The sequence below is a fragment of the Manis pentadactyla genome, chromosome 1 (genome assembly GCF_030020395.1).
Source record: "Manis pentadactyla isolate mManPen7 chromosome 1, mManPen7.hap1, whole genome shotgun sequence".
Taxonomy (NCBI): domain Eukaryota; kingdom Metazoa; phylum Chordata; class Mammalia; order Pholidota; family Manidae; genus Manis; species Manis pentadactyla.
The window spans coordinates 998,265-1,016,395 of NC_080019.1; the positions used below are offsets into that span (position 1 = coordinate 998,265).

Here is an 18,131-nt window from a genome sequence, read left to right on the forward strand (position 1 = left end):
ATTCTTCTCTATCATTTTCTGTTTACATTTATTCCATTGTACTGAAGTACTCTTCCCTTGTCCTGGGTGAAAACTCTGAAGTTTTCCACAAAACTGTCCACTCACAGGTGAAAGTGCCTGCATTGATGTGAAGTCACAGGTACAGCTGCCATCAGTAACGCAAAGGCCTAGTCTGATGTAATTGTCAAGCCTCTGGGCTTGGTGCAGGTGAGACTGTCCCCTCCTCCAGTTCGGCCCTGCTCTAGTGTGTAGGCAGCAGCAGGGAGGGGCTCCCACTGGCTCTGTCATCTCCCCGCCCCCCACCTCTTCCCTCTGTTATGCTCCCTGCCAGGGCACAAGTGGGAAAGGCAGGAGGGCCAGGGGCAGCCCAGTCCCTGCCTGCCTGCATGGCTTTGCTCTCTCTGGACCTCAGATGGCTCAAGTCAGCTTTTTCTCCCGGCGGACATGAACGAGCCCTGCTGTCTTTCTGCGGAGTCCCTCTGCTCCAGTTCCAATGACCTGGAGGGTGCATCCTCGTGCCCAGTGTCCGCTTGTGACTCCTCACCCCCTACAGGTCAGTTACTCATCTCCAGACCCTTGCTGACAAGGTCTCCCCCTACCCTCGCAGGTTGCAGCTCCTGTCCCACACCCCTGGCCCCCGACCTGGGAGTGGAGACCAATCAGTACTTCACTGGCTCCTCTACATACAGGGACTCGCCATAAACTTCCCCAGGGCACAACAGACCCCAGTCCACACTGCGCTTCACCTTTCTCAGGCACACATCAGGCACCAAGCCTCTGCATATCCCGGGTGTAGGAAGCACGTTTCCAAGTCCTCGAGGAAGCCTTTCCACAGCATTAGGCTCCAGATGTGCAGGCAGCACCCTCCCTCACCCTTTTCACAAAAGGGATATGCCCAGCAACAGCCTCTCCTAATCCTTCCTCTCTCTCCAAACCCTGGTCATTATTTGTATCTTATTACTTGAAGGGCCCAAGAGTCTTGAAACTTGTTATTAATTATTTTCTTTACCTATGTGGATTTGTCTCATACACACGAGGACCTGCTATCTACCATGCTTGTGCTCCAGCTGAAGCAGAGGCCAGAAGAGCGCTGTTTTAATGTCTGATTACATAAGTGAAAATGGAATTTCTTTGGAATGCTATTTATTGTCATGGTGCCAAGAATTCATCAAATCATCATTACAAAGGAAATACCAAAGGAAGCAATAATGGTCTGCCATTCATTGTAAAACATGACCTAGGTGTGTCTTCTTACTGTGTTTATAAAATGACAAGGCTCACATTGTAAAGTAACTTCCCACATAGCAACTGAAATCACAGACTAAGGCCACCACCGAACTAAGTTGGAATGGATAGACTGTCCATGTGACCTGATTTACTCTAAAACAACTCTTTATAGTTCCGACATCATGCTAGAAATGCCGGCTTTAACTTACTCTGAATCACAAATGCCTTTGACACCAAATGCAGAAATATTTTCTCCAGAAGAATGCAGTAAAGTACAAAAGGAACCCTGGGTTGTTAGCCATAACACGTTTTTCACAGCACTTCATAAAATATCTGCCTTCAGGTTCTTTTCAGACTCGGTCTTTATTATCTAAAAACTCAAATAAGTTTAGCAAGTTAGTCAGCCGGTGCCATAGCAAAACTGTAAGAAAGGGTGATGTTAAGAACAGTTTTGCTGAAAAGAGGAGTCATTAAGGGTGCAGCATGGAATATTGAGAAATGATGCAAAAATTATTTGCTTTTGAACTGGGTATCATCCTTCCTTGACATTGGATTCTGATCGCTAGCAAATAGAATCACATCAAAATTCAAACATAACTGAAACATTTTAAGATGAAATGTTTGAATATGCATGTTTCCAATGAAAATAAATTATTTCAGTGATAAGGGGCACTTTTAAGTAGAGAACCTTTATGTCTCTTAAAGAAAGCAATATGTAAAGCAGCACATTTTACCTGATACTTAGCTTAAAAAAAATATTTGAGTCCATATTAAATATAAATGGCATGTTTTACAAATTTCAACATACATTTCATATATAAAAGGTAGCCCCAAATACAGTGTCAGGTCTGAAAGGGGAAGGGGAGAGGGATGGAGGAGGAAGAGGAGAGTGAGATTTGTGCTTTCTTTACCTCTTTGTTCTCCTTGGGCCTTCAGTGGCCTGGGTGGTCACAGCCCACAGTGGTGAGGGCCCGTCTTTACTCAGTTTACTGATTCAAATGCTGATGCCTTGTGGGAACACCCTCAAGAGACAAACCTAGGAATAACGGTTTACTAGCTATCTGGGAATCCCTTAGCCTTGTCAAATTGATACCAAAATTAACCATCACAATAACCAATATATTAGTTATGCCAGAATATTCGTGTGTGTGTCTGTGTGTATGCATTTTTCAATAGACTAAAATCTTTGTTCATTTCTAGCATGGATATCCAAATGGCCAATCAACTTTCTGTGAAATGTATTTAAGGGTTAAAGCACAATGACAGGATGGGGTCTGCCTTCCATGATGCTAATATGCCTGGTGCTGAACACAGTGTCTGGACCTTATTAAATGCTCAGTAAGTGGTGGTTGAATGATTGTCTAGGTGGTTTAATGAGCTTTTTTTCTGATCAAGATGTCCTGAGGGCTTGATTACAGAATGAGATACTTTGAAAAAGACACTACTTGGGAAGGTACTATGAATCATTTAAATAATTGTAGTTATCATTTAATTCACTTTGATCACTAAGAATAATTTCTTTCCTGATAATTGCACTATTTATCTTCCAGTTTAAGTAAAATCTTTCATAGAAAGTTTCAAAAGAAGTCCATCTGTTTCAAATTATGTGTGAACTTGGTACTAGAAATGGCTGACTAGTGTCAGATCACACTGCAACTTTGTGTACAATTCTAGTGCTTCTACTCTCTGCCTCCTTTCCAGCTTCAGCTTTACCAGATGAGAAGGTCTTCATTCTTAAAGGATTGTGTCAGGTGCTGGGTGTCATTGTGGAGAGGAAGTGAATGGCTTTATAGAATAAGAGTGAATTTTTGAGAGGTCAGGAATTTCATTTAGGATATCTAACCTGTTTTGTTTCAAAGCAGGCTACAAATCTAGTTATTCAGTAAGAATATTTTACAAGCTGTTTCAGTTCATACCTATAATGAAGGGATATAGTTACAAACAAGACAGGTTAACTTTCTGCCTTCAAGGAGCTTAAGTTCTTGGTAAGAGGAAGAAATAGCAAACAAATAAGTACATGATATCATCTCAACTAGTGCCAAGCACTTGAGGAAGGTAATGATGGAGGGAGGGGAGTGACTGGGGAAGGACCACTGTAGGTGGTGTGGCCAGGGACATCTCCCTGAAAACCGCTCAGTGGAGAGGAAAGTGTTTCCAGAGGCGGGAACCAGTGGGGACAGGTCCAGGTGGGGATGAAGGAGGCTTGTCAGAAGAGCGAGAGGCTGGGATGGCTGAGTGTGAAGAGGCCCGAGCCCGGTGGTGCACTCGGCCAAGAAAGGGGTTTGGCTTCTTACTTGAACTGCAATAGGAAGCCATGAGGAGGTTCTAAGAGAGAAACATGATTTGAATTTTGTTTTCAGAAGATGGCTGGGAAGCCAGGCTCTGTGTGCAGAATGAACAGCAGAAGAGTGTTTGCAGGGAGATGTGTGAGGTCAGCAGGAAAACAGGAGAGACGTGGTGTAGCCGTGGACTCAGGGAAGAAGTGGAGTTTATGATTTATTTTTGGAGGTGGAGCTGGAAGAACTTTCTGACAGATTGCTTGTGGGAACTGACAGATGGAAAAATAAAAGGCAATTTGGGACCTACACACTGAATGAATAGTGGATCTACTGACTGAAACGGACACAGTGGTTTCACAGGTCGGGGAGAAGAGAGTTGAAATCAAGATTTCTGCTTCAAATATGTGAAATTGGAGATAGCTATCAGTCGTCTGACTAGTGATCTCAGAGCAGCGGCACACAGCCTCCAGAACTAGAGGTGAAAGTCTGGGAGGTGGCATACACAGGATGTAAAGCCAGGAAGCCACATGCATCTGCTCTTCTAGAAAATGGAATTAGACCCTTGGTGTCTCTATCATTTAAGGACACACAGATCATAATCTAAGGCATCCCAATATCAGTCAGATATCTTTCACCACCCATCTCAGTGATTAAAGCCAAATCTCAATGTAACCAAGCACACTGAGAAACTCCCAAAATATTACATGTAAAACAATTTTCCCCTCAGCTTTTCTTTATGTTAGTAATTTTAATATATGTCTCTTTTAAATGAATGTAGATTTTGAGGTGTGAAGTTTTAGCAAGAAAAAAAAAATTCATCTTCAGTTGAAGTGCATGTGAGGGAGAGAGGTGAGGTTCCCTATTCACAGATAGAGTAACATCATAAAATTTTTGCCTACTGTGATGTGAACTACAAACTAAAGATCTTCCAGGAACTGGGCAGCTCTCCCTCAGAGCATCTCTTTCCAAAGTCACTGCTTTTTCAACTTGTGTTCTATGGAAGCACAAGAATTGTGAAGCAATTCTAGAAATGCAATGAAAGAAAATTTATGTGAGCTTCACCAGGATTGGAGAGGATGGAAGCTCTATTCTGAGCCTAGTTGTCCTTGACTGTAACATTGTCATACTTCACACACAGTTGTTCATAGTGACTTCACTGGCATTTACTGAGATTCCTGAATTAGCATCTCTGGGTCTTCTGTTCCAATGTTAATAAAGCTGGTGTCTTTTAGTAAAGTGAGATTGGGTAAGGCCCTGTAGATTCCAACACAATCAGAGCCCCTGGGAGGCCACCCCTTGTGCTCAGTCTACTGTGAGTGGTAACATCTAATCTCTTTATAATTCCTTCCATTAAAATATAACTGCTTATTACTCATTCGTCTCTTTATTTAGCAAGGATCTGAGTTCTGGAACATAACACTGTGTTAGACACAAATAGAAGCACAAGTGAAATACCCTCTCTTCAAAAGTTTATGAGGAAAGAGGAAATGATCTAAAATTGTGGATAGACACAATGAGATATTACCTGTATATGGCCCAGGAGGGACTATAGAATGCCTATTAAAGTTCGTGACTGAGACTAATGACAGGAATCCACAGAGGAATTCAAAGTTTGGGGGCTGAACCTAAGACTGGAAATAAATGGAAACCACCACCTAGAAAATATATGTACTGCATGTGCAAAGCTGATCTCTGCAAGAGTCCAAGGGGGCTCGTGTGATTATTAACCTCAGGTCTGTGTCTTTGTGTTTTCAAAGAAAACCACTGCAGATTCCAGTAAGGCAGAAGTCCCCAGCTCGATCCAAAGCAGACCCACCCCCATTATCACTGGTCCCAAAAAGGAGCACATGTTTTCCTAAAGTCAGTGTTACATTGCCCTTGAGAAAACTTTAGTCCTTCACGATTTTTTCTGAGCAATGCCACCAACATAAGCATCTATTCCTATCCAAACTCAAGTTCTCTAAACAAATACTCATTGAGTGTTTACTATATGCCCACCAGATATTGTAGCAGGCTCTGAGGATATTTAGGAGCAGTTTCTATCCTTTGCACACTTGACATGTGCTACAGAAAGGAAGGTCTGAGTGCTACAGGCCATCGAGCAAGGAAACAGTGCATCACCCAAGCTGAGACCTGAAAGAGGCTGGAGATTCGTCAGGAAAAGTAGCGAGAAAGGAAGACGTTTCAGGCCAAGAGAAGCATATGTGTGCAAGTTGGACATGAGAAAGAACGTCAAGCCCTTAGTCACCCAAAGCCAGTCCGATTTGACTGAAGGGGGTGAACTCCAGACACACAGACAGGAAAAGACCGCAGAGGCAGGGCGGCCACTTCCAGTGTCGTCTGGAGGGCAAGGGAAAGCCCCCAGGGCCTCAAGAAGGAAAGTGCGGGGTCCAATTTATGCTCTCAAAAGATCATTCCTAGATGCAAGAAGCTGTTGTCTGATAGCATTTCCAGTTTTGTATTTAATAATATGTTTTACCTTGTCCCCATGAGCCCACTTCATGGAAAAAAAGAAGAGCTCATAGAAGGGAATCTGTTTTGCATTGAAGAGAAAAGCTGTCATAATCAAAAAGCTGATTCCTTTCTGTATTTTTTTTATGCTCCATGAATTTTATAGCCTTGAGAAAAATTTGTCTTCTAAATCTAGCCAAATACTGCTGATGTCTGTTGCAAAATTAGTGTTTTGTGTTGCATAGCATTTTTTTCTTCCTTAAAATACCCATAGAATTTTTCACCTGTCTTATGACCAAATTCTGGACCCAAAGGTAGTATTTGATTGTAATAGTGAGAAGTAGATCAGAGATAATGTAAGAGAAAGAATATGGCCTCTTAGCATTTAGCTCATCTCCTTGGCCATCATCCAACAGAAAATTTTCTCTGGGAGTGCTAGAGTATCAAGTACTAAAAAGTAATACATTTTTAGAAATACCAACTTCAGGTCACACTATTCTAGATTTAGACTTTGTTATAAAGGATAAAATTCTTCCAATTTTTATAGGAAGACATTTACTTATAATTACAAATTCTAGGTACTTAGATTTTGGAAATTGTATTAAGTCATGAGTCCATGAAAATATAAACATGTTCTATTCTTCTTAGCATGTTTCTTCCCCTGGTGAAATGAGAATTGCCATTCTTCTCTTACAGCCGTGGTCTTATCCAGATATCCTCGTAAAGAGCTAAGCAAAGGAAATGTATGTATTGCTAGTGACACTAGGATCTTTCTGTGTGTGCTGTACACAGGTGCACAGTGAAGGCTCTCTGCACATCTCAGGTTGGCCAGGCTCAGCAGAGATCAGCAACCTCGCTGAGGCTGGGGATTCACCAGACTGTGCCTTCAAAACATCTTGTCTTACTTGGGGAAGTAACACAGGAAAATAACTGGAACCATTTCTACAGCGTACTTTCTAGCTGTGAGCGCGATCTGCCCATCGGCCGTCCCTGTGCCTCCATTTTGGGCATAGCCAAGTTTTAGTAGCACCACGTGGCCCCCAGATGTTTGAGTTCAAAAAATTGTGTTTTTTAGATACCAGAAACTTCACCTTGGGGTGTCTGTTGAGGTTTTTTTAAATTAAAAATTTTTCATTTTATTATGAAAAATTTTGGAAAATTTTGAAAAATTCTCAAGATGAAAGTTGAAATTCTTCAGTATTCATTCTAGTGCAGAATTTAAAACACCCTCATCCCTTCTGGTTCTATGAGAAATTTTGTTTATTATTATGAATCTATTATTTTATTAGTTTTTTAAAATTAATTACCAATAAGCAAATATATAGCAAAAGACCCATTGTGCTTTATTTAACTAGTTTTAAAGAGCAAAATAGAGTTACATAGATGTTTTCCACCATAGTTAATAATCTTGAGAAATTCTCTATAACAGGGAATTAAAAAGCATTCTATTTGCTAAGATAATTTATTCCATTTTTCTCTTAATATTTGGCACACTAAATCATTATTTAAAAATATTTATTAAAGGCATATCTAATGCACTTATTTTCATGTACCTCTGTCCATTACACGAAGTTAAATTCAGGGTCTGAACAGTCTTCACAAGACCTCATAAAAAATGCACTTATACTCAGTGTAAATTGAAAAAATAATAGGGTTTTTGTCTAAATACAAAAAGAAAAACATCTACCTTTGAGTTTTTTTCAAACCCTGTCTAAATTGGCATGTGCCTTCCATTAGTTTTGTATCGTGCAAACTTACGAACATATGTGTGCATTGTATGTGCTCAGTTTGGTGACAGGGTATGTGTGTGTGTATGTGTATATATGTATTGATTATATATATATATATATATATATATATATATATATATATATATATATATATCTTGTCAAATCCAAACTGTTTCACTTGAAATTTGAGGGAATTTTCCTAATATAAACCTCTACTAAAAAAATAACAAGTAAATAAATATGTATATATATATAATAAATATTATATGTGAATATATGTACACATATACATATATGACTATATATATGTGTGTGTATATACATATAAAGATCACATGGGATGCTTTAACTATATTTTGTGGATTCTCAGAGGGAGATAAGTAATTCTTCTATATATCAGGCATAGTGTCCTTTTTAACAAAATATTTAAATCTGATCATTTTAGATGTGAGTTCTTGAAAGAAGAAAGTACAATTTAAGTTTTAAAAATCCAGAAATGGTCTCTTGTTTTACTTTTTGCAGCAGCTGTTAGAATTTGGAGAGTGGCAGAGAAATGTCTGCAGCAGTTCTACAGTTTGTCACACACAAAAAATCTTTTTTACCTTCATTAGTGAGCATCTTATCAGCAAACGAGTGACTCAAACAATAACCACTCTTATCTGCAAAGGCCAGGTTCAGGTTTATCAGTGAAGTGGATTGGCAGCCACTCTTGTCTGCATAGCAACTGGGCAAATATTGTTCCAGCCCCAAGTGACCAATGAGAAGCAGGACCAAGCCATCAAATCCTTTCAGTACAAGCCGTGTGAGTGTGAACAATCTCTCACTCTCGTTCCCCTCTCATTTACTCTTTACCATTTCAAGAGTATGACCTCATCTACAGAGTGTAAATACTTGGGACTTTTATGAAGGGAAAATATTACAAAGTGCTGAAGTTTGCTTCAAGAACAACTTAGGTAGGCACTTCAGTTTAATTACTGCAATTTGTATATGTTGTGGTATTTGAAAAGTATTCTAGTGTTAGTATACTCATTATGGATATTTCTAAGTGTCAGTGTATGAGTCAATAAATGATACTTTTTCTTATTCTAAGAAGATCTGTAATGACTAACATTAAGCAGACTGCATGTATGCTGTCACTAAATGCATGAACAAGGCACCTTGGTCTGAGTGGCTGGCAGAATGGACTCTGGAACCAGTTAGTGTGGCATATGGTGAATCAGAATCAGACTTGACCCTCAGGCTTTGCGATTAAAACTTTGTGTAAATTGAACACAGCTTTTATTAACCCCTCTGCTGCCAAACCTTTATTTTAAAGAAGAGAAAAATCAATAAAAATTGTGATGTAACTGCAGAGATAAGCTTTTAAAAAACACAGCTGGGGGATCGTTTCCCTTTACAATCCTAAAGGAAATGTCATAGGATTTAAATCCATGCAGTACAATAGTGACCGTGTTTCCTGTGTTTTTCCTTCTATTTGTGATTTTCACCTTGTTTTTTATAATGCTGGCAAGCTTGGAAACCTCTGCCTCCTGTGTAAATGTATACTGTTAAAACAACAGGGAACTGGGCTTCAAATTACCTCCTCTGGGTACAGTACCCTCGGTTATTTACTGAGTGCAAGGTAAACAACTTGCTTTAATGCCAAAGCTTTTTAATGCATTGTATAGCAGGGTTTACTAATAGAAAAAAATTCAGCAATTCTCTATTTGGTTTTATTTCAAACCAAATTGATACTGCCTTTGTCAGTGCTGAGGCATTTGACCTTTGTTTTCAGCCTAGAAGATAATTCCCACAAATGTGAACTCGTTCTGGCCACCTAAGAATTTTGTCATAGAAGCAGCATGCTCTTTTTCCCTGGTGGGTTTTGAAATCTGGCCACATGGTATTTTTAAGTTGGCAAAGCGGTACCTTTTAGATGGGGCTTGAGGATTCTGCATAATTGAGACAGCAGGTCAACAAAAGTGCTAGTGTTCCTTAAAAACAAAACCAAAATGCTCTGTGGACCTAAAGCTAATGGTAAATGTTAGATTAAATTGCCGATTGCATTTTTCCATGTTTATCTTCTGAGTAGGAATAAAATTTAAGTGGGTCACCTTAGCAGCATCTGTAACATTTTATGAGACAAAAGATCCTTTTTTCCACACAAAGATCCAAGCCAGAAGCATTATCCATTAAGGAAAGCAAATAAGGCTAGAGGGACATATTTTTTACAGCCATATTATGGAAATACTAAAGATCCAATGTCCTGAGGTCAGACTGTGGAACACAGCTGTTCATATTCATTTTTGTCCTGGATTGACACTCTTGGTTAAGTTCTGAACATTGATCAGTTCTTACCCTCCAACATACCTAAAATTGGGAAAGTTGTCTCTGATCCACACTCCTTCTTAAGTCACATTTTAGGATGGATATAAATGTATGCCTTGCAAAGCATTTATTTAGGCTTGGTGCCTAAGTGTTTTGTGATCTTGGTTTTTATTCTCTGGAGCATCTCTCTTTAGCTCTATTCTTTCAAAACAATGACAGGGTTCTCATCTGAAGAAAGCAGAGTAGAGAGCTGGTGTTTTTTCTTACACAACAATAATAGCATATTATACCGCAGAAGTAGTATACAGTAGTGTAACAGTATAACTCCTTTCAGGTTCCTGGACCTGATTCCAATGTGTGTGTGTGGTGGGGGGATGTGAAGGGTGACCTTCCCACACACACATCGCCAAACAATATTCGAACACCAGCAGGGTGTTGGAGAACTCAACTCAGTTCTGATGCTTTCTGCCGGGACATGGCACCAGATTCCTGGGTAAAGGTCTCCGTCCTACACGGCTGCCCTCCACCCTCCGACTCCGGACGCTGGTCTGCAAGCCCCAGGCAGTTCCCTGTGCTTCTGACCTACAGGCTACAGACTGGAGGGTCCCACGGCCTCCTCCTTGGGTTCTGTAATTTGCTAGAGCAGCTCACATTACTGGGGAAACACATTCACCGGTTTAGTAAAGGGTACAAGTGAACAGCCAGATGAAGAGATATTAGGGCAGGGTCCCAAATAAAGGAGCTTCTGTCCTCGTGGGGCCTGGGGCCTGGCTCGAGGCATGTGGAGGCATCTGGCTCCCCACATGTGGATGCCCTCCCACAGAGAAGCAGGACCCGAGAGTGATATGCTCCTCTTGGGGGTTCTGTGAGGGCTTCACTGCATGGTCACTATTCACTCCATCACTGGCCACTGGCTGATTCCGACTCCAGCCGTGTCCCTGAGTGGGGGTCCAAGAGTCTTACTAACATAACTAGACATCCACTTCACCCTGAAGGCTCTGCAGTGTTTTCAGGAACTGTGCATGGAGACCGAATGTGCCTGGGCATATGTATTCGGTCATCTGAATGGGCGAGGATGTATTTCTTATGGCTCATTCTACTGCAAGACCTTCCGGCCTTTTCTGCTAGGGCTTTGCGCTCATCCTACCACCCTGCCTGCTTTCACCATTCACGTCCCTTCTCACTCCCTCTGTTGGTGGCCGCTGCTGCCTCCTTCCCCTCTGACGCATTCATTGTGTAGCACATGCTCTACGCACCAGCCAGTTCTCCTATTTACTCTGTGTGACTCTGTGAACTCTAAGGAGAAGATTCAAACTGTACCCATTTTATAACTAAGAGAACATTTTTTTCTAAAGTTAAGCATGATCTCCAAGTTATCAATCAAATTCATCAGCTTCAATACTTATTTGCTACAATAAACATAAGGTTAATATTTATACAACTTATAAATAAGTTAGTAGTTTTAAGGTATATCTAAGGAAAACATTTTAATGAAAATCCTTGACTTCATTTAATTTCCAATTGACTCCTAAAATGTAAGTTACTTTTCATAGACCCAGGATTTTTAAAACTACACTAAGTTCTCTTTAGGCTCTTTATTATGTATTGATGATCTTTAGCATTTTTTTGAAGCATGGTTTTGTGGGTTAAAAAGAAAGATTCTCTGAGGTAAATTTCATGCTATATACAGCATCGGCCTTCAAAACTTGCTTGCTGAGTGGATTGCTAAACCACAGGGTCTTAGTTTCTCCCGCAGATTTTAAACCTAGAGAGAAGTTAACATTCTGAATAATCCTATTGTGTCTCTAGAATACTGTAAACAACTGAGTTATAGCACTTTATATAGCACTTTATATATATGTATATATGCACATCATCTGTGCCAGCCTGGATAAGTACTTGGAAAATATTTCTTGAGGGTGAAAATTAATAAATGAATTAATAAATAATTTAATATTTATACTGCCTTCAAACATCTCCTGTACAGTATGCCATGTTCGTAGGAGCCTTGCTCACAACACCTGAAAGGTGGAAGCAGCCCAAGTGCCCACTGGCAGGTGGATGGCTGAGCATACGGCAGGCGCTGTGCGAAGTGAAATAAGCCAGCCACAAAAATGTAAATACTGTATGATTCTACTCATGTAAGGCCCCTAGAGCAGTCAGTCCACAGGGACAGAAAGGGGAGCAGTGGTTGCTGGGGCTGCGGGGTGGGGAAGATTAGTATGAAGTGGCTGTTGGGTCTCAGTTTTGGAAGATGAAGTGAGTTCAGGGGGTGGATGGGATAATGGTTGCACAGAGTTGTGAATATATTTAATGCCACTAAACTTTACATTTAAATATGGTTAAAATTGTCTCTGTTATGTATATCTTAGTAAATTTTTTTAAACTCTAGTATACAAAAGAAACGTTTTATTCATGCTATGGTAAAACAAATTCTACACACATTGAGGAATAGGTGTGGCCCTCATAAGACCTGAAATGAAAGAAACTTGAAGCAGGAGGAGAAAGGCCCTGTCCTTCTTCCTACGCCTCTCAGTACCCGACCCCACTCCTCCCCTTGCCCAGAGTCTTTGCCCTTTAACCAAGTCACTGTCACCACAGCTGTAAGCAATGCTTCGGGGTATCTTTGGTGAACACTTACTAGGATCCATGAACTCCACTCAGTGATGCACACACATGGAGGGCACTTGTCCAAGACACCATGTCTGATTAAACAGGAAAGCCAGGGTACCCTCAGGTCTGTCTCCCTCCACAGCCCAGGATCCTAACTGCTGTTCCATGGAGATAGAAAACTATTAAGGGGCCTCTCCACCATTTGCTTTCCCTGGACTTCCAAGCCCTTTCAGAAGGTGTAGATACCCAGCAGTCCTCCCACAGTTCATCTAAAATGAACCCTCGATTCGACACGCCTTCCCAAGCTCTTCCTCGGCCAATCCCATGAGGGGCACCACTGTCTTCCTGATGCTCAGCGTCAGCCTCGGGGTCAGGGCTGATTCCCTCATGGCCCGCCCCATCAGCAAGGCCCGTCGGCAGGGCTCCAGATTGGGACACCCTCCGCTCACTGCGCTGAGCCACCGCCTGCCCTTCCTCTGGGCAACAGCCTTCCTTGCATGGTCCAGGCAATGGGCAGAGTGGTCTTCTAAAGATAGAACTCTGACCATAACGTTAGCCTGCTTGGAACCCACCAGTGACTTTTGACTGATCTAGAACAAAATCCTTCTCCTTAAGATGGTCCACAGGTAAAGCCCATCTGGAACCTCCTCCCCCCTCCAGCTGCACCTAACACTCTTTTCCTCATCTTATTCTGATAGCTGTGCTCTAAGTAAATGGACTTGCTTTTCCATTTACTACAATTACCAAGCACAGGAAATTGCTCAGGGCCTATGCGTGTGAATTTGTTCTGCCTATGATGGTCCTTAGAGCCAATGTCTTCCCCTGGTGCCTGTTCTCAGCTCAGAAGTCTCCATCTCAGGAACATCTGCTCTGAGCACTCCAGCTGAAGGGCCCTCTCACCCCACTGCCCGTCAGCCCATCACCCTGCTTTATTAATTGCTCGTCATTCTTCATTCATCACTAATTTGAAACTATGGATCTATTTCCCTGTGTGTTTGTTTGACTCTGTCTTCCTCCATTAGACCAGCCCCATCATCACTGGGAGTCTGTCTGCCTTTGCCAGCACTACATGCCCAGTGACTCAAACGGCACCCAAATACAGTATGAATGAATGTACGCCTAAGAGGGCTGGTGGTCATGCAAGTGGATACAACCTGCACACACCCCCAGCCTTCCTCAGTGGGGAAAGGACTCTGAAGCAGTGAGCACAGTGCAGAAGGCTGTGTGCCATGAGGAAGGGATGTGGAGTTCTAAGAGAACATGGAAGTAGAGAGGGAGCGCCTTGGGCTGGAGCAGTCAGGGAGGCTCCCTGGAAAAAGGTGTGCTTCCTGGCGGCCCTCTCTCCAGGGTCTGTCCATTGGGTAACAAGAAAGCAGACGGTGCTACTGGGGAGGAAGAAAGTTCCTCTATCCCCTGAAGTTCTTCTAACTGATCTAAGAATCAAAATGACATGAGACAGATTAACATGAGAAAAAAAACCAAAGTTTAATTACTAATTACATACTTATGGGGAAGCCACAGACATGTGTTCCAAAGCCCGACAAGAGAATGAAGTATGTATGTCATCCTGAACTGAGACGGGGGTGAGGGCCTGAGACTTCAAAGGACAAGGGGACCGATTCACAGGAATATGGAAAGAGCCAATGTTTGGTAAACAAATGTTTGCTGAGCCACCCAGAAAGAACGATGGGGCACAAAGAGGAGTTTTTACAGACTGCCACACCCCTGCCTGTCCAGTTCACATTATGATACAGTCCCTAAAGTGATGGCTGCCCTCCTGGAGCAGGTCCTCTACTTGAATTCTTTTTATGCAGTGGGGGTTGGGAGGTCAAAGTCTGAGTCTTCTGGCTTTTGGTTGGTCTTGACTCTGGAATAATCTGCATGTCCCAATGGCACATCTTTGGGGGGCCTGCCCTGGGTCCCTACAGTGCCCTTCATAAAATGTGCAAAGCAGCCCAGTGTCGTTTGTGTGGCGTATAAATCCCGATGCAGTGTTTCTACAGGCTAGAGATTGCTGACATGATCACAGGCACTGTGCTCACTCATCCTTGGGGTACAGCCTCTGACTCTTGGATCCTTTAGTTAAAGGGAAAACAATTTCTGGGAAACATTTATTTTTTGTAGGGTTTATCCTTAGCTTGCCAGAATAGCTGTGTTTTGGGATGATCTGTGCCACATCTTGCTTTCTGACTGTTATTGATATTGTCATGGTGCTTAATTAAGCATAATACTGGCATAAACAATGTAGTCATGGAATGCTGGAGATAATAAAAAGGGTATGTTCAGAAGCATCAGACATTTACTGGATAGCTTAAAATATGACTTTTATAAATCTTCCAAAGTCGGCGATGTTTTAAAAGTTATTTTGAATCACCTGAGTCACTTCATACCCCTCATGAGGGCAATGGACCAACAGCTAACTGTAAATAATTGCATTTTAAAAGACCTTACATGGATGTCCCTGCTGCATTTTGTCACTGCTCAGACCCCTGCTTAAACTACAGGAGCTTCTTTCTGGTCTTTCTCCTTGTTATTCTCACCTTCATCGTATCCATCTTCAAACTGCTTTGAGGCCCATGGTTATAATGAATGATCATTTCATACATCTATTCTACAACACAGAATTGTGGTGAAATTATTTAGTTGCTACATCTGCCTCCCTAATGGAAGGTGTGCTCCTTGAGGAAAGGAACTGCCATTTTGTCTCTGAATTCTTGGTATCCAATATCATCTAACTTACAGTAGGCACACAATAAAAAGCCAGTTAACAGAAACAATTTGTCCACCAGACCCAAGAAACAGCACACTTAGGAGGGGGCTCAAGGAAAGCAAATCAGTTGAATTCATATTGGCTACAGATAAGAAAGGTAGGCTAACATGGAGTGGGAAAAGTCCCGGGGTGGGTGGTTAGTCCACAGAGAAGGCTCATGGATTGGTTGTTGATCATGGTCAGACATTGGTTACATGCAAGGGGGATGCAGTGGTCCTGGAGAACCTTCTAGATGGTTGTTGAAATGACTTCATCTGGGAAGGTGGAGTCTCTGGTGAGCTGCAGCCTATGGCTATTGACTGATGGCCTTCCCTTGTCTTTCTCCCTCTGTCTCTGACCCTGGTATCACTTAATTTAGGACATTTCGGAAGTTTTGCCTTGTCATTTTCCTCTTTTCATCAAGGTATGTCATAGAAATCATTGCTGATGAAGGTCTATTATTAATTTTAGCAGTTAAAAACGGCCCTTTTATGTTCAGGGCATTGTCCCATGTTGCTGGGAAGGCTCATTTCTAGCAAGTCTTGATCCATGGAGGGGGGGAAATTTAAAGGTAACATCGGTTGAGATGAGAGATCCTGGGCCAGTTATGGGCAACAAGATGGTGAGAGAGAGAACTAGCAGGCCACTCTGGTGGGGGATTGTGGGTAAAATTGCAACATTTCCAGACTCTCTCACCTGGCCTTAGTGCATCTCCGTATCAGCAGGTGTTTCCAAGGGATGCAGAGAAGTAGCCCGTCCCCGTGTCAATAGGTGATCACAAGGCGGGTGGGGAGCAAGGCTGTGCGGGGACGGAGAGGTGGGCGGGGTCCTTTTGCAGCCGTTTGCGAGAAGCACCGGAGAGCAGAAGCAGACGACTGCTTGTAAGCAATAAACGGCTTTTTTCCACTGTATTTCCCCCTTTGACTGATTTCAGTTGCAAAGGTTATTTGCCCTGGGCTGGGAATGTACTTTCCCCCTATAAGTACAGGGATCTTCAGTTTCCTTTTCTTAAGGAGTTTCTTCTGCTGGAAAGGCTTAGATGGCTGATTCAGTCTGTCGAGCAAATTTATGTTGGGTGGGGTTTCGTTCCAAGACTTTCTCAATTGAGAAGAACAACAAGTGTAAAGTTTAAATGAAATAACAACAAGCAAAATTAAAAGTATGGCAACAAGTACAATCTGAAAGATGGTTTTCATCCATGAGCCTCGTGACCTGAACCATCATTTTCGTATCTCCCTCAATCAGGGTTGGATCCCTCAGGGCCCTTATTTTTATAATAGCAGTAGCTTTTATGATGGTGCTTGGGCTTTAGATTTCTATAACCTGACTGCACATCTGTAGTGTTAAAATTTACAACAGGAAAGGAAATAGAAGGAATCTAGGTTAGGTCTTTTGAATCTTTCAGCATATACAGGCCTGGTCGCTGTCCACTTCGAGGTCTCAGCAGCTTCTCTTCCTAGTTTGAGATCACAGATGCGTCCTTTTCCTAAACCTTCTACAACTTTCACATTCAGATTTTGTCCAAAATTTTCCTTCTTTAAATAACCAGCCTCTAACCTTTAGGGCAAAGTTATTTTTTTCTCCCTCATAAAATGTATTTCCATTCTTTTACTAAAAACACACATCTTACTTTTCTTCAGTGCAGAGATGTTTCCTTTATTATTTCTAGTTGCTTTAATTACTCTTATAACAATTCTTAATTTTTAGACCTTAATTTCTAGCAAAAACTGTAAGCAGTTGTGAACTGTTATACCTGCATTCTTTAGATCAGCAAATTTATGAATACATTCCAAATTTTCTTCTTTGTAGAAATATTTGCTTCTTTGTAACACAATCTTTTTTTTTTTTTTAAATAATTATTTTTTATTGAAGGGTAGTTGACACACAGTATTACATTACATGAGTTTCAAGTGTACAACACAGTGGTAGAACATTTATATACATAATTCTAGGTTCCAGCTATCACCCTACCAAGCTGTTACAATATCTTGACTATATTCCTTACGCTATACCTCACATCCCGGTTACTTATTTATTTTACCATTGGAAGTCTGTCCTTTTTTTTTTTTTTTTTTGTGAGAGCATCTCTCATATTTATTGATCAAATGGTTGTTAACGACAATAAAATTCTGTATAGGAGAGTCAATGCTCAATGCACAATCATTAATCCACCCCAAGCCTAATTTTTGTCAGTCTCCAATCTTCTGAGGCATAACAAACAAGTTTTTACATGTAGAACAAATTCTTACATAATGAATAAGTTACATAGTGAACAGTACAAGGGCAGTCATCACAGAAACTTTCGGTTTTGCTCATGCATTATGAACTCTAAACAGTCAGTTCAAATATGAATACTCATTTGGTTTTTATACTTGATTTATATGTGGATACCACATTTCTCTCTTTATTATTATTATTTTTCATAAAATGCTGAAGTGGTAGGTAGATACAAGATAAAGGTAGAAAACATAGTTTAGTGTTGTAAGAGAGCAAATGTAGATGATCAGGTGTGTGCCTGTAGACTATGTGTTAATCCAAGCTAGACCAGGGCAATAAAACATCCACGTATGCAGAAGATTTCTCTCAGAACAGGGGGGGTGAGGTTCTAAGCCTCACCTCGGTTGATCCCCAATTTCTCACCTGATGGCCCCCCTGCGACTGTGCCTGTCTTAGGTTGTTCCTCCCTTGAGGAATCTTACCCGTCTCTGGCTAACCAGTCATCTTCCGGGGCCATACAGGGAAATGTGAAGTTGGTAAGTGAGAGAGAAGCCTTAT

General features: G+C 41.4%; 1 protein-coding gene and 1 long non-coding RNA gene across 2 annotated transcripts in view; one reads left to right on the plus strand and one right to left on the minus strand.

The window, feature by feature from the left end:
• The window catches only part of PALLD (palladin, cytoskeletal associated protein), a 315,678-nt gene that overhangs the window by 29,111 nt on the left and 268,436 nt on the right, over positions 1 to 18,131 (plus strand). The window lies entirely within an intron of this gene.
• Positions 1 to 18,131, minus strand: part of LOC118915290 (uncharacterized) — a 43,163-nt gene that overhangs the window by 11,958 nt on the left and 13,074 nt on the right. The window contains exon 2 of the long non-coding RNA XR_008997391.1: positions 16,053 to 16,454. This is a non-coding gene — a long non-coding RNA (uncharacterized LOC118915290). The remainder of the gene's footprint in view (positions 1 to 16,052; positions 16,455 to 18,131) is intronic.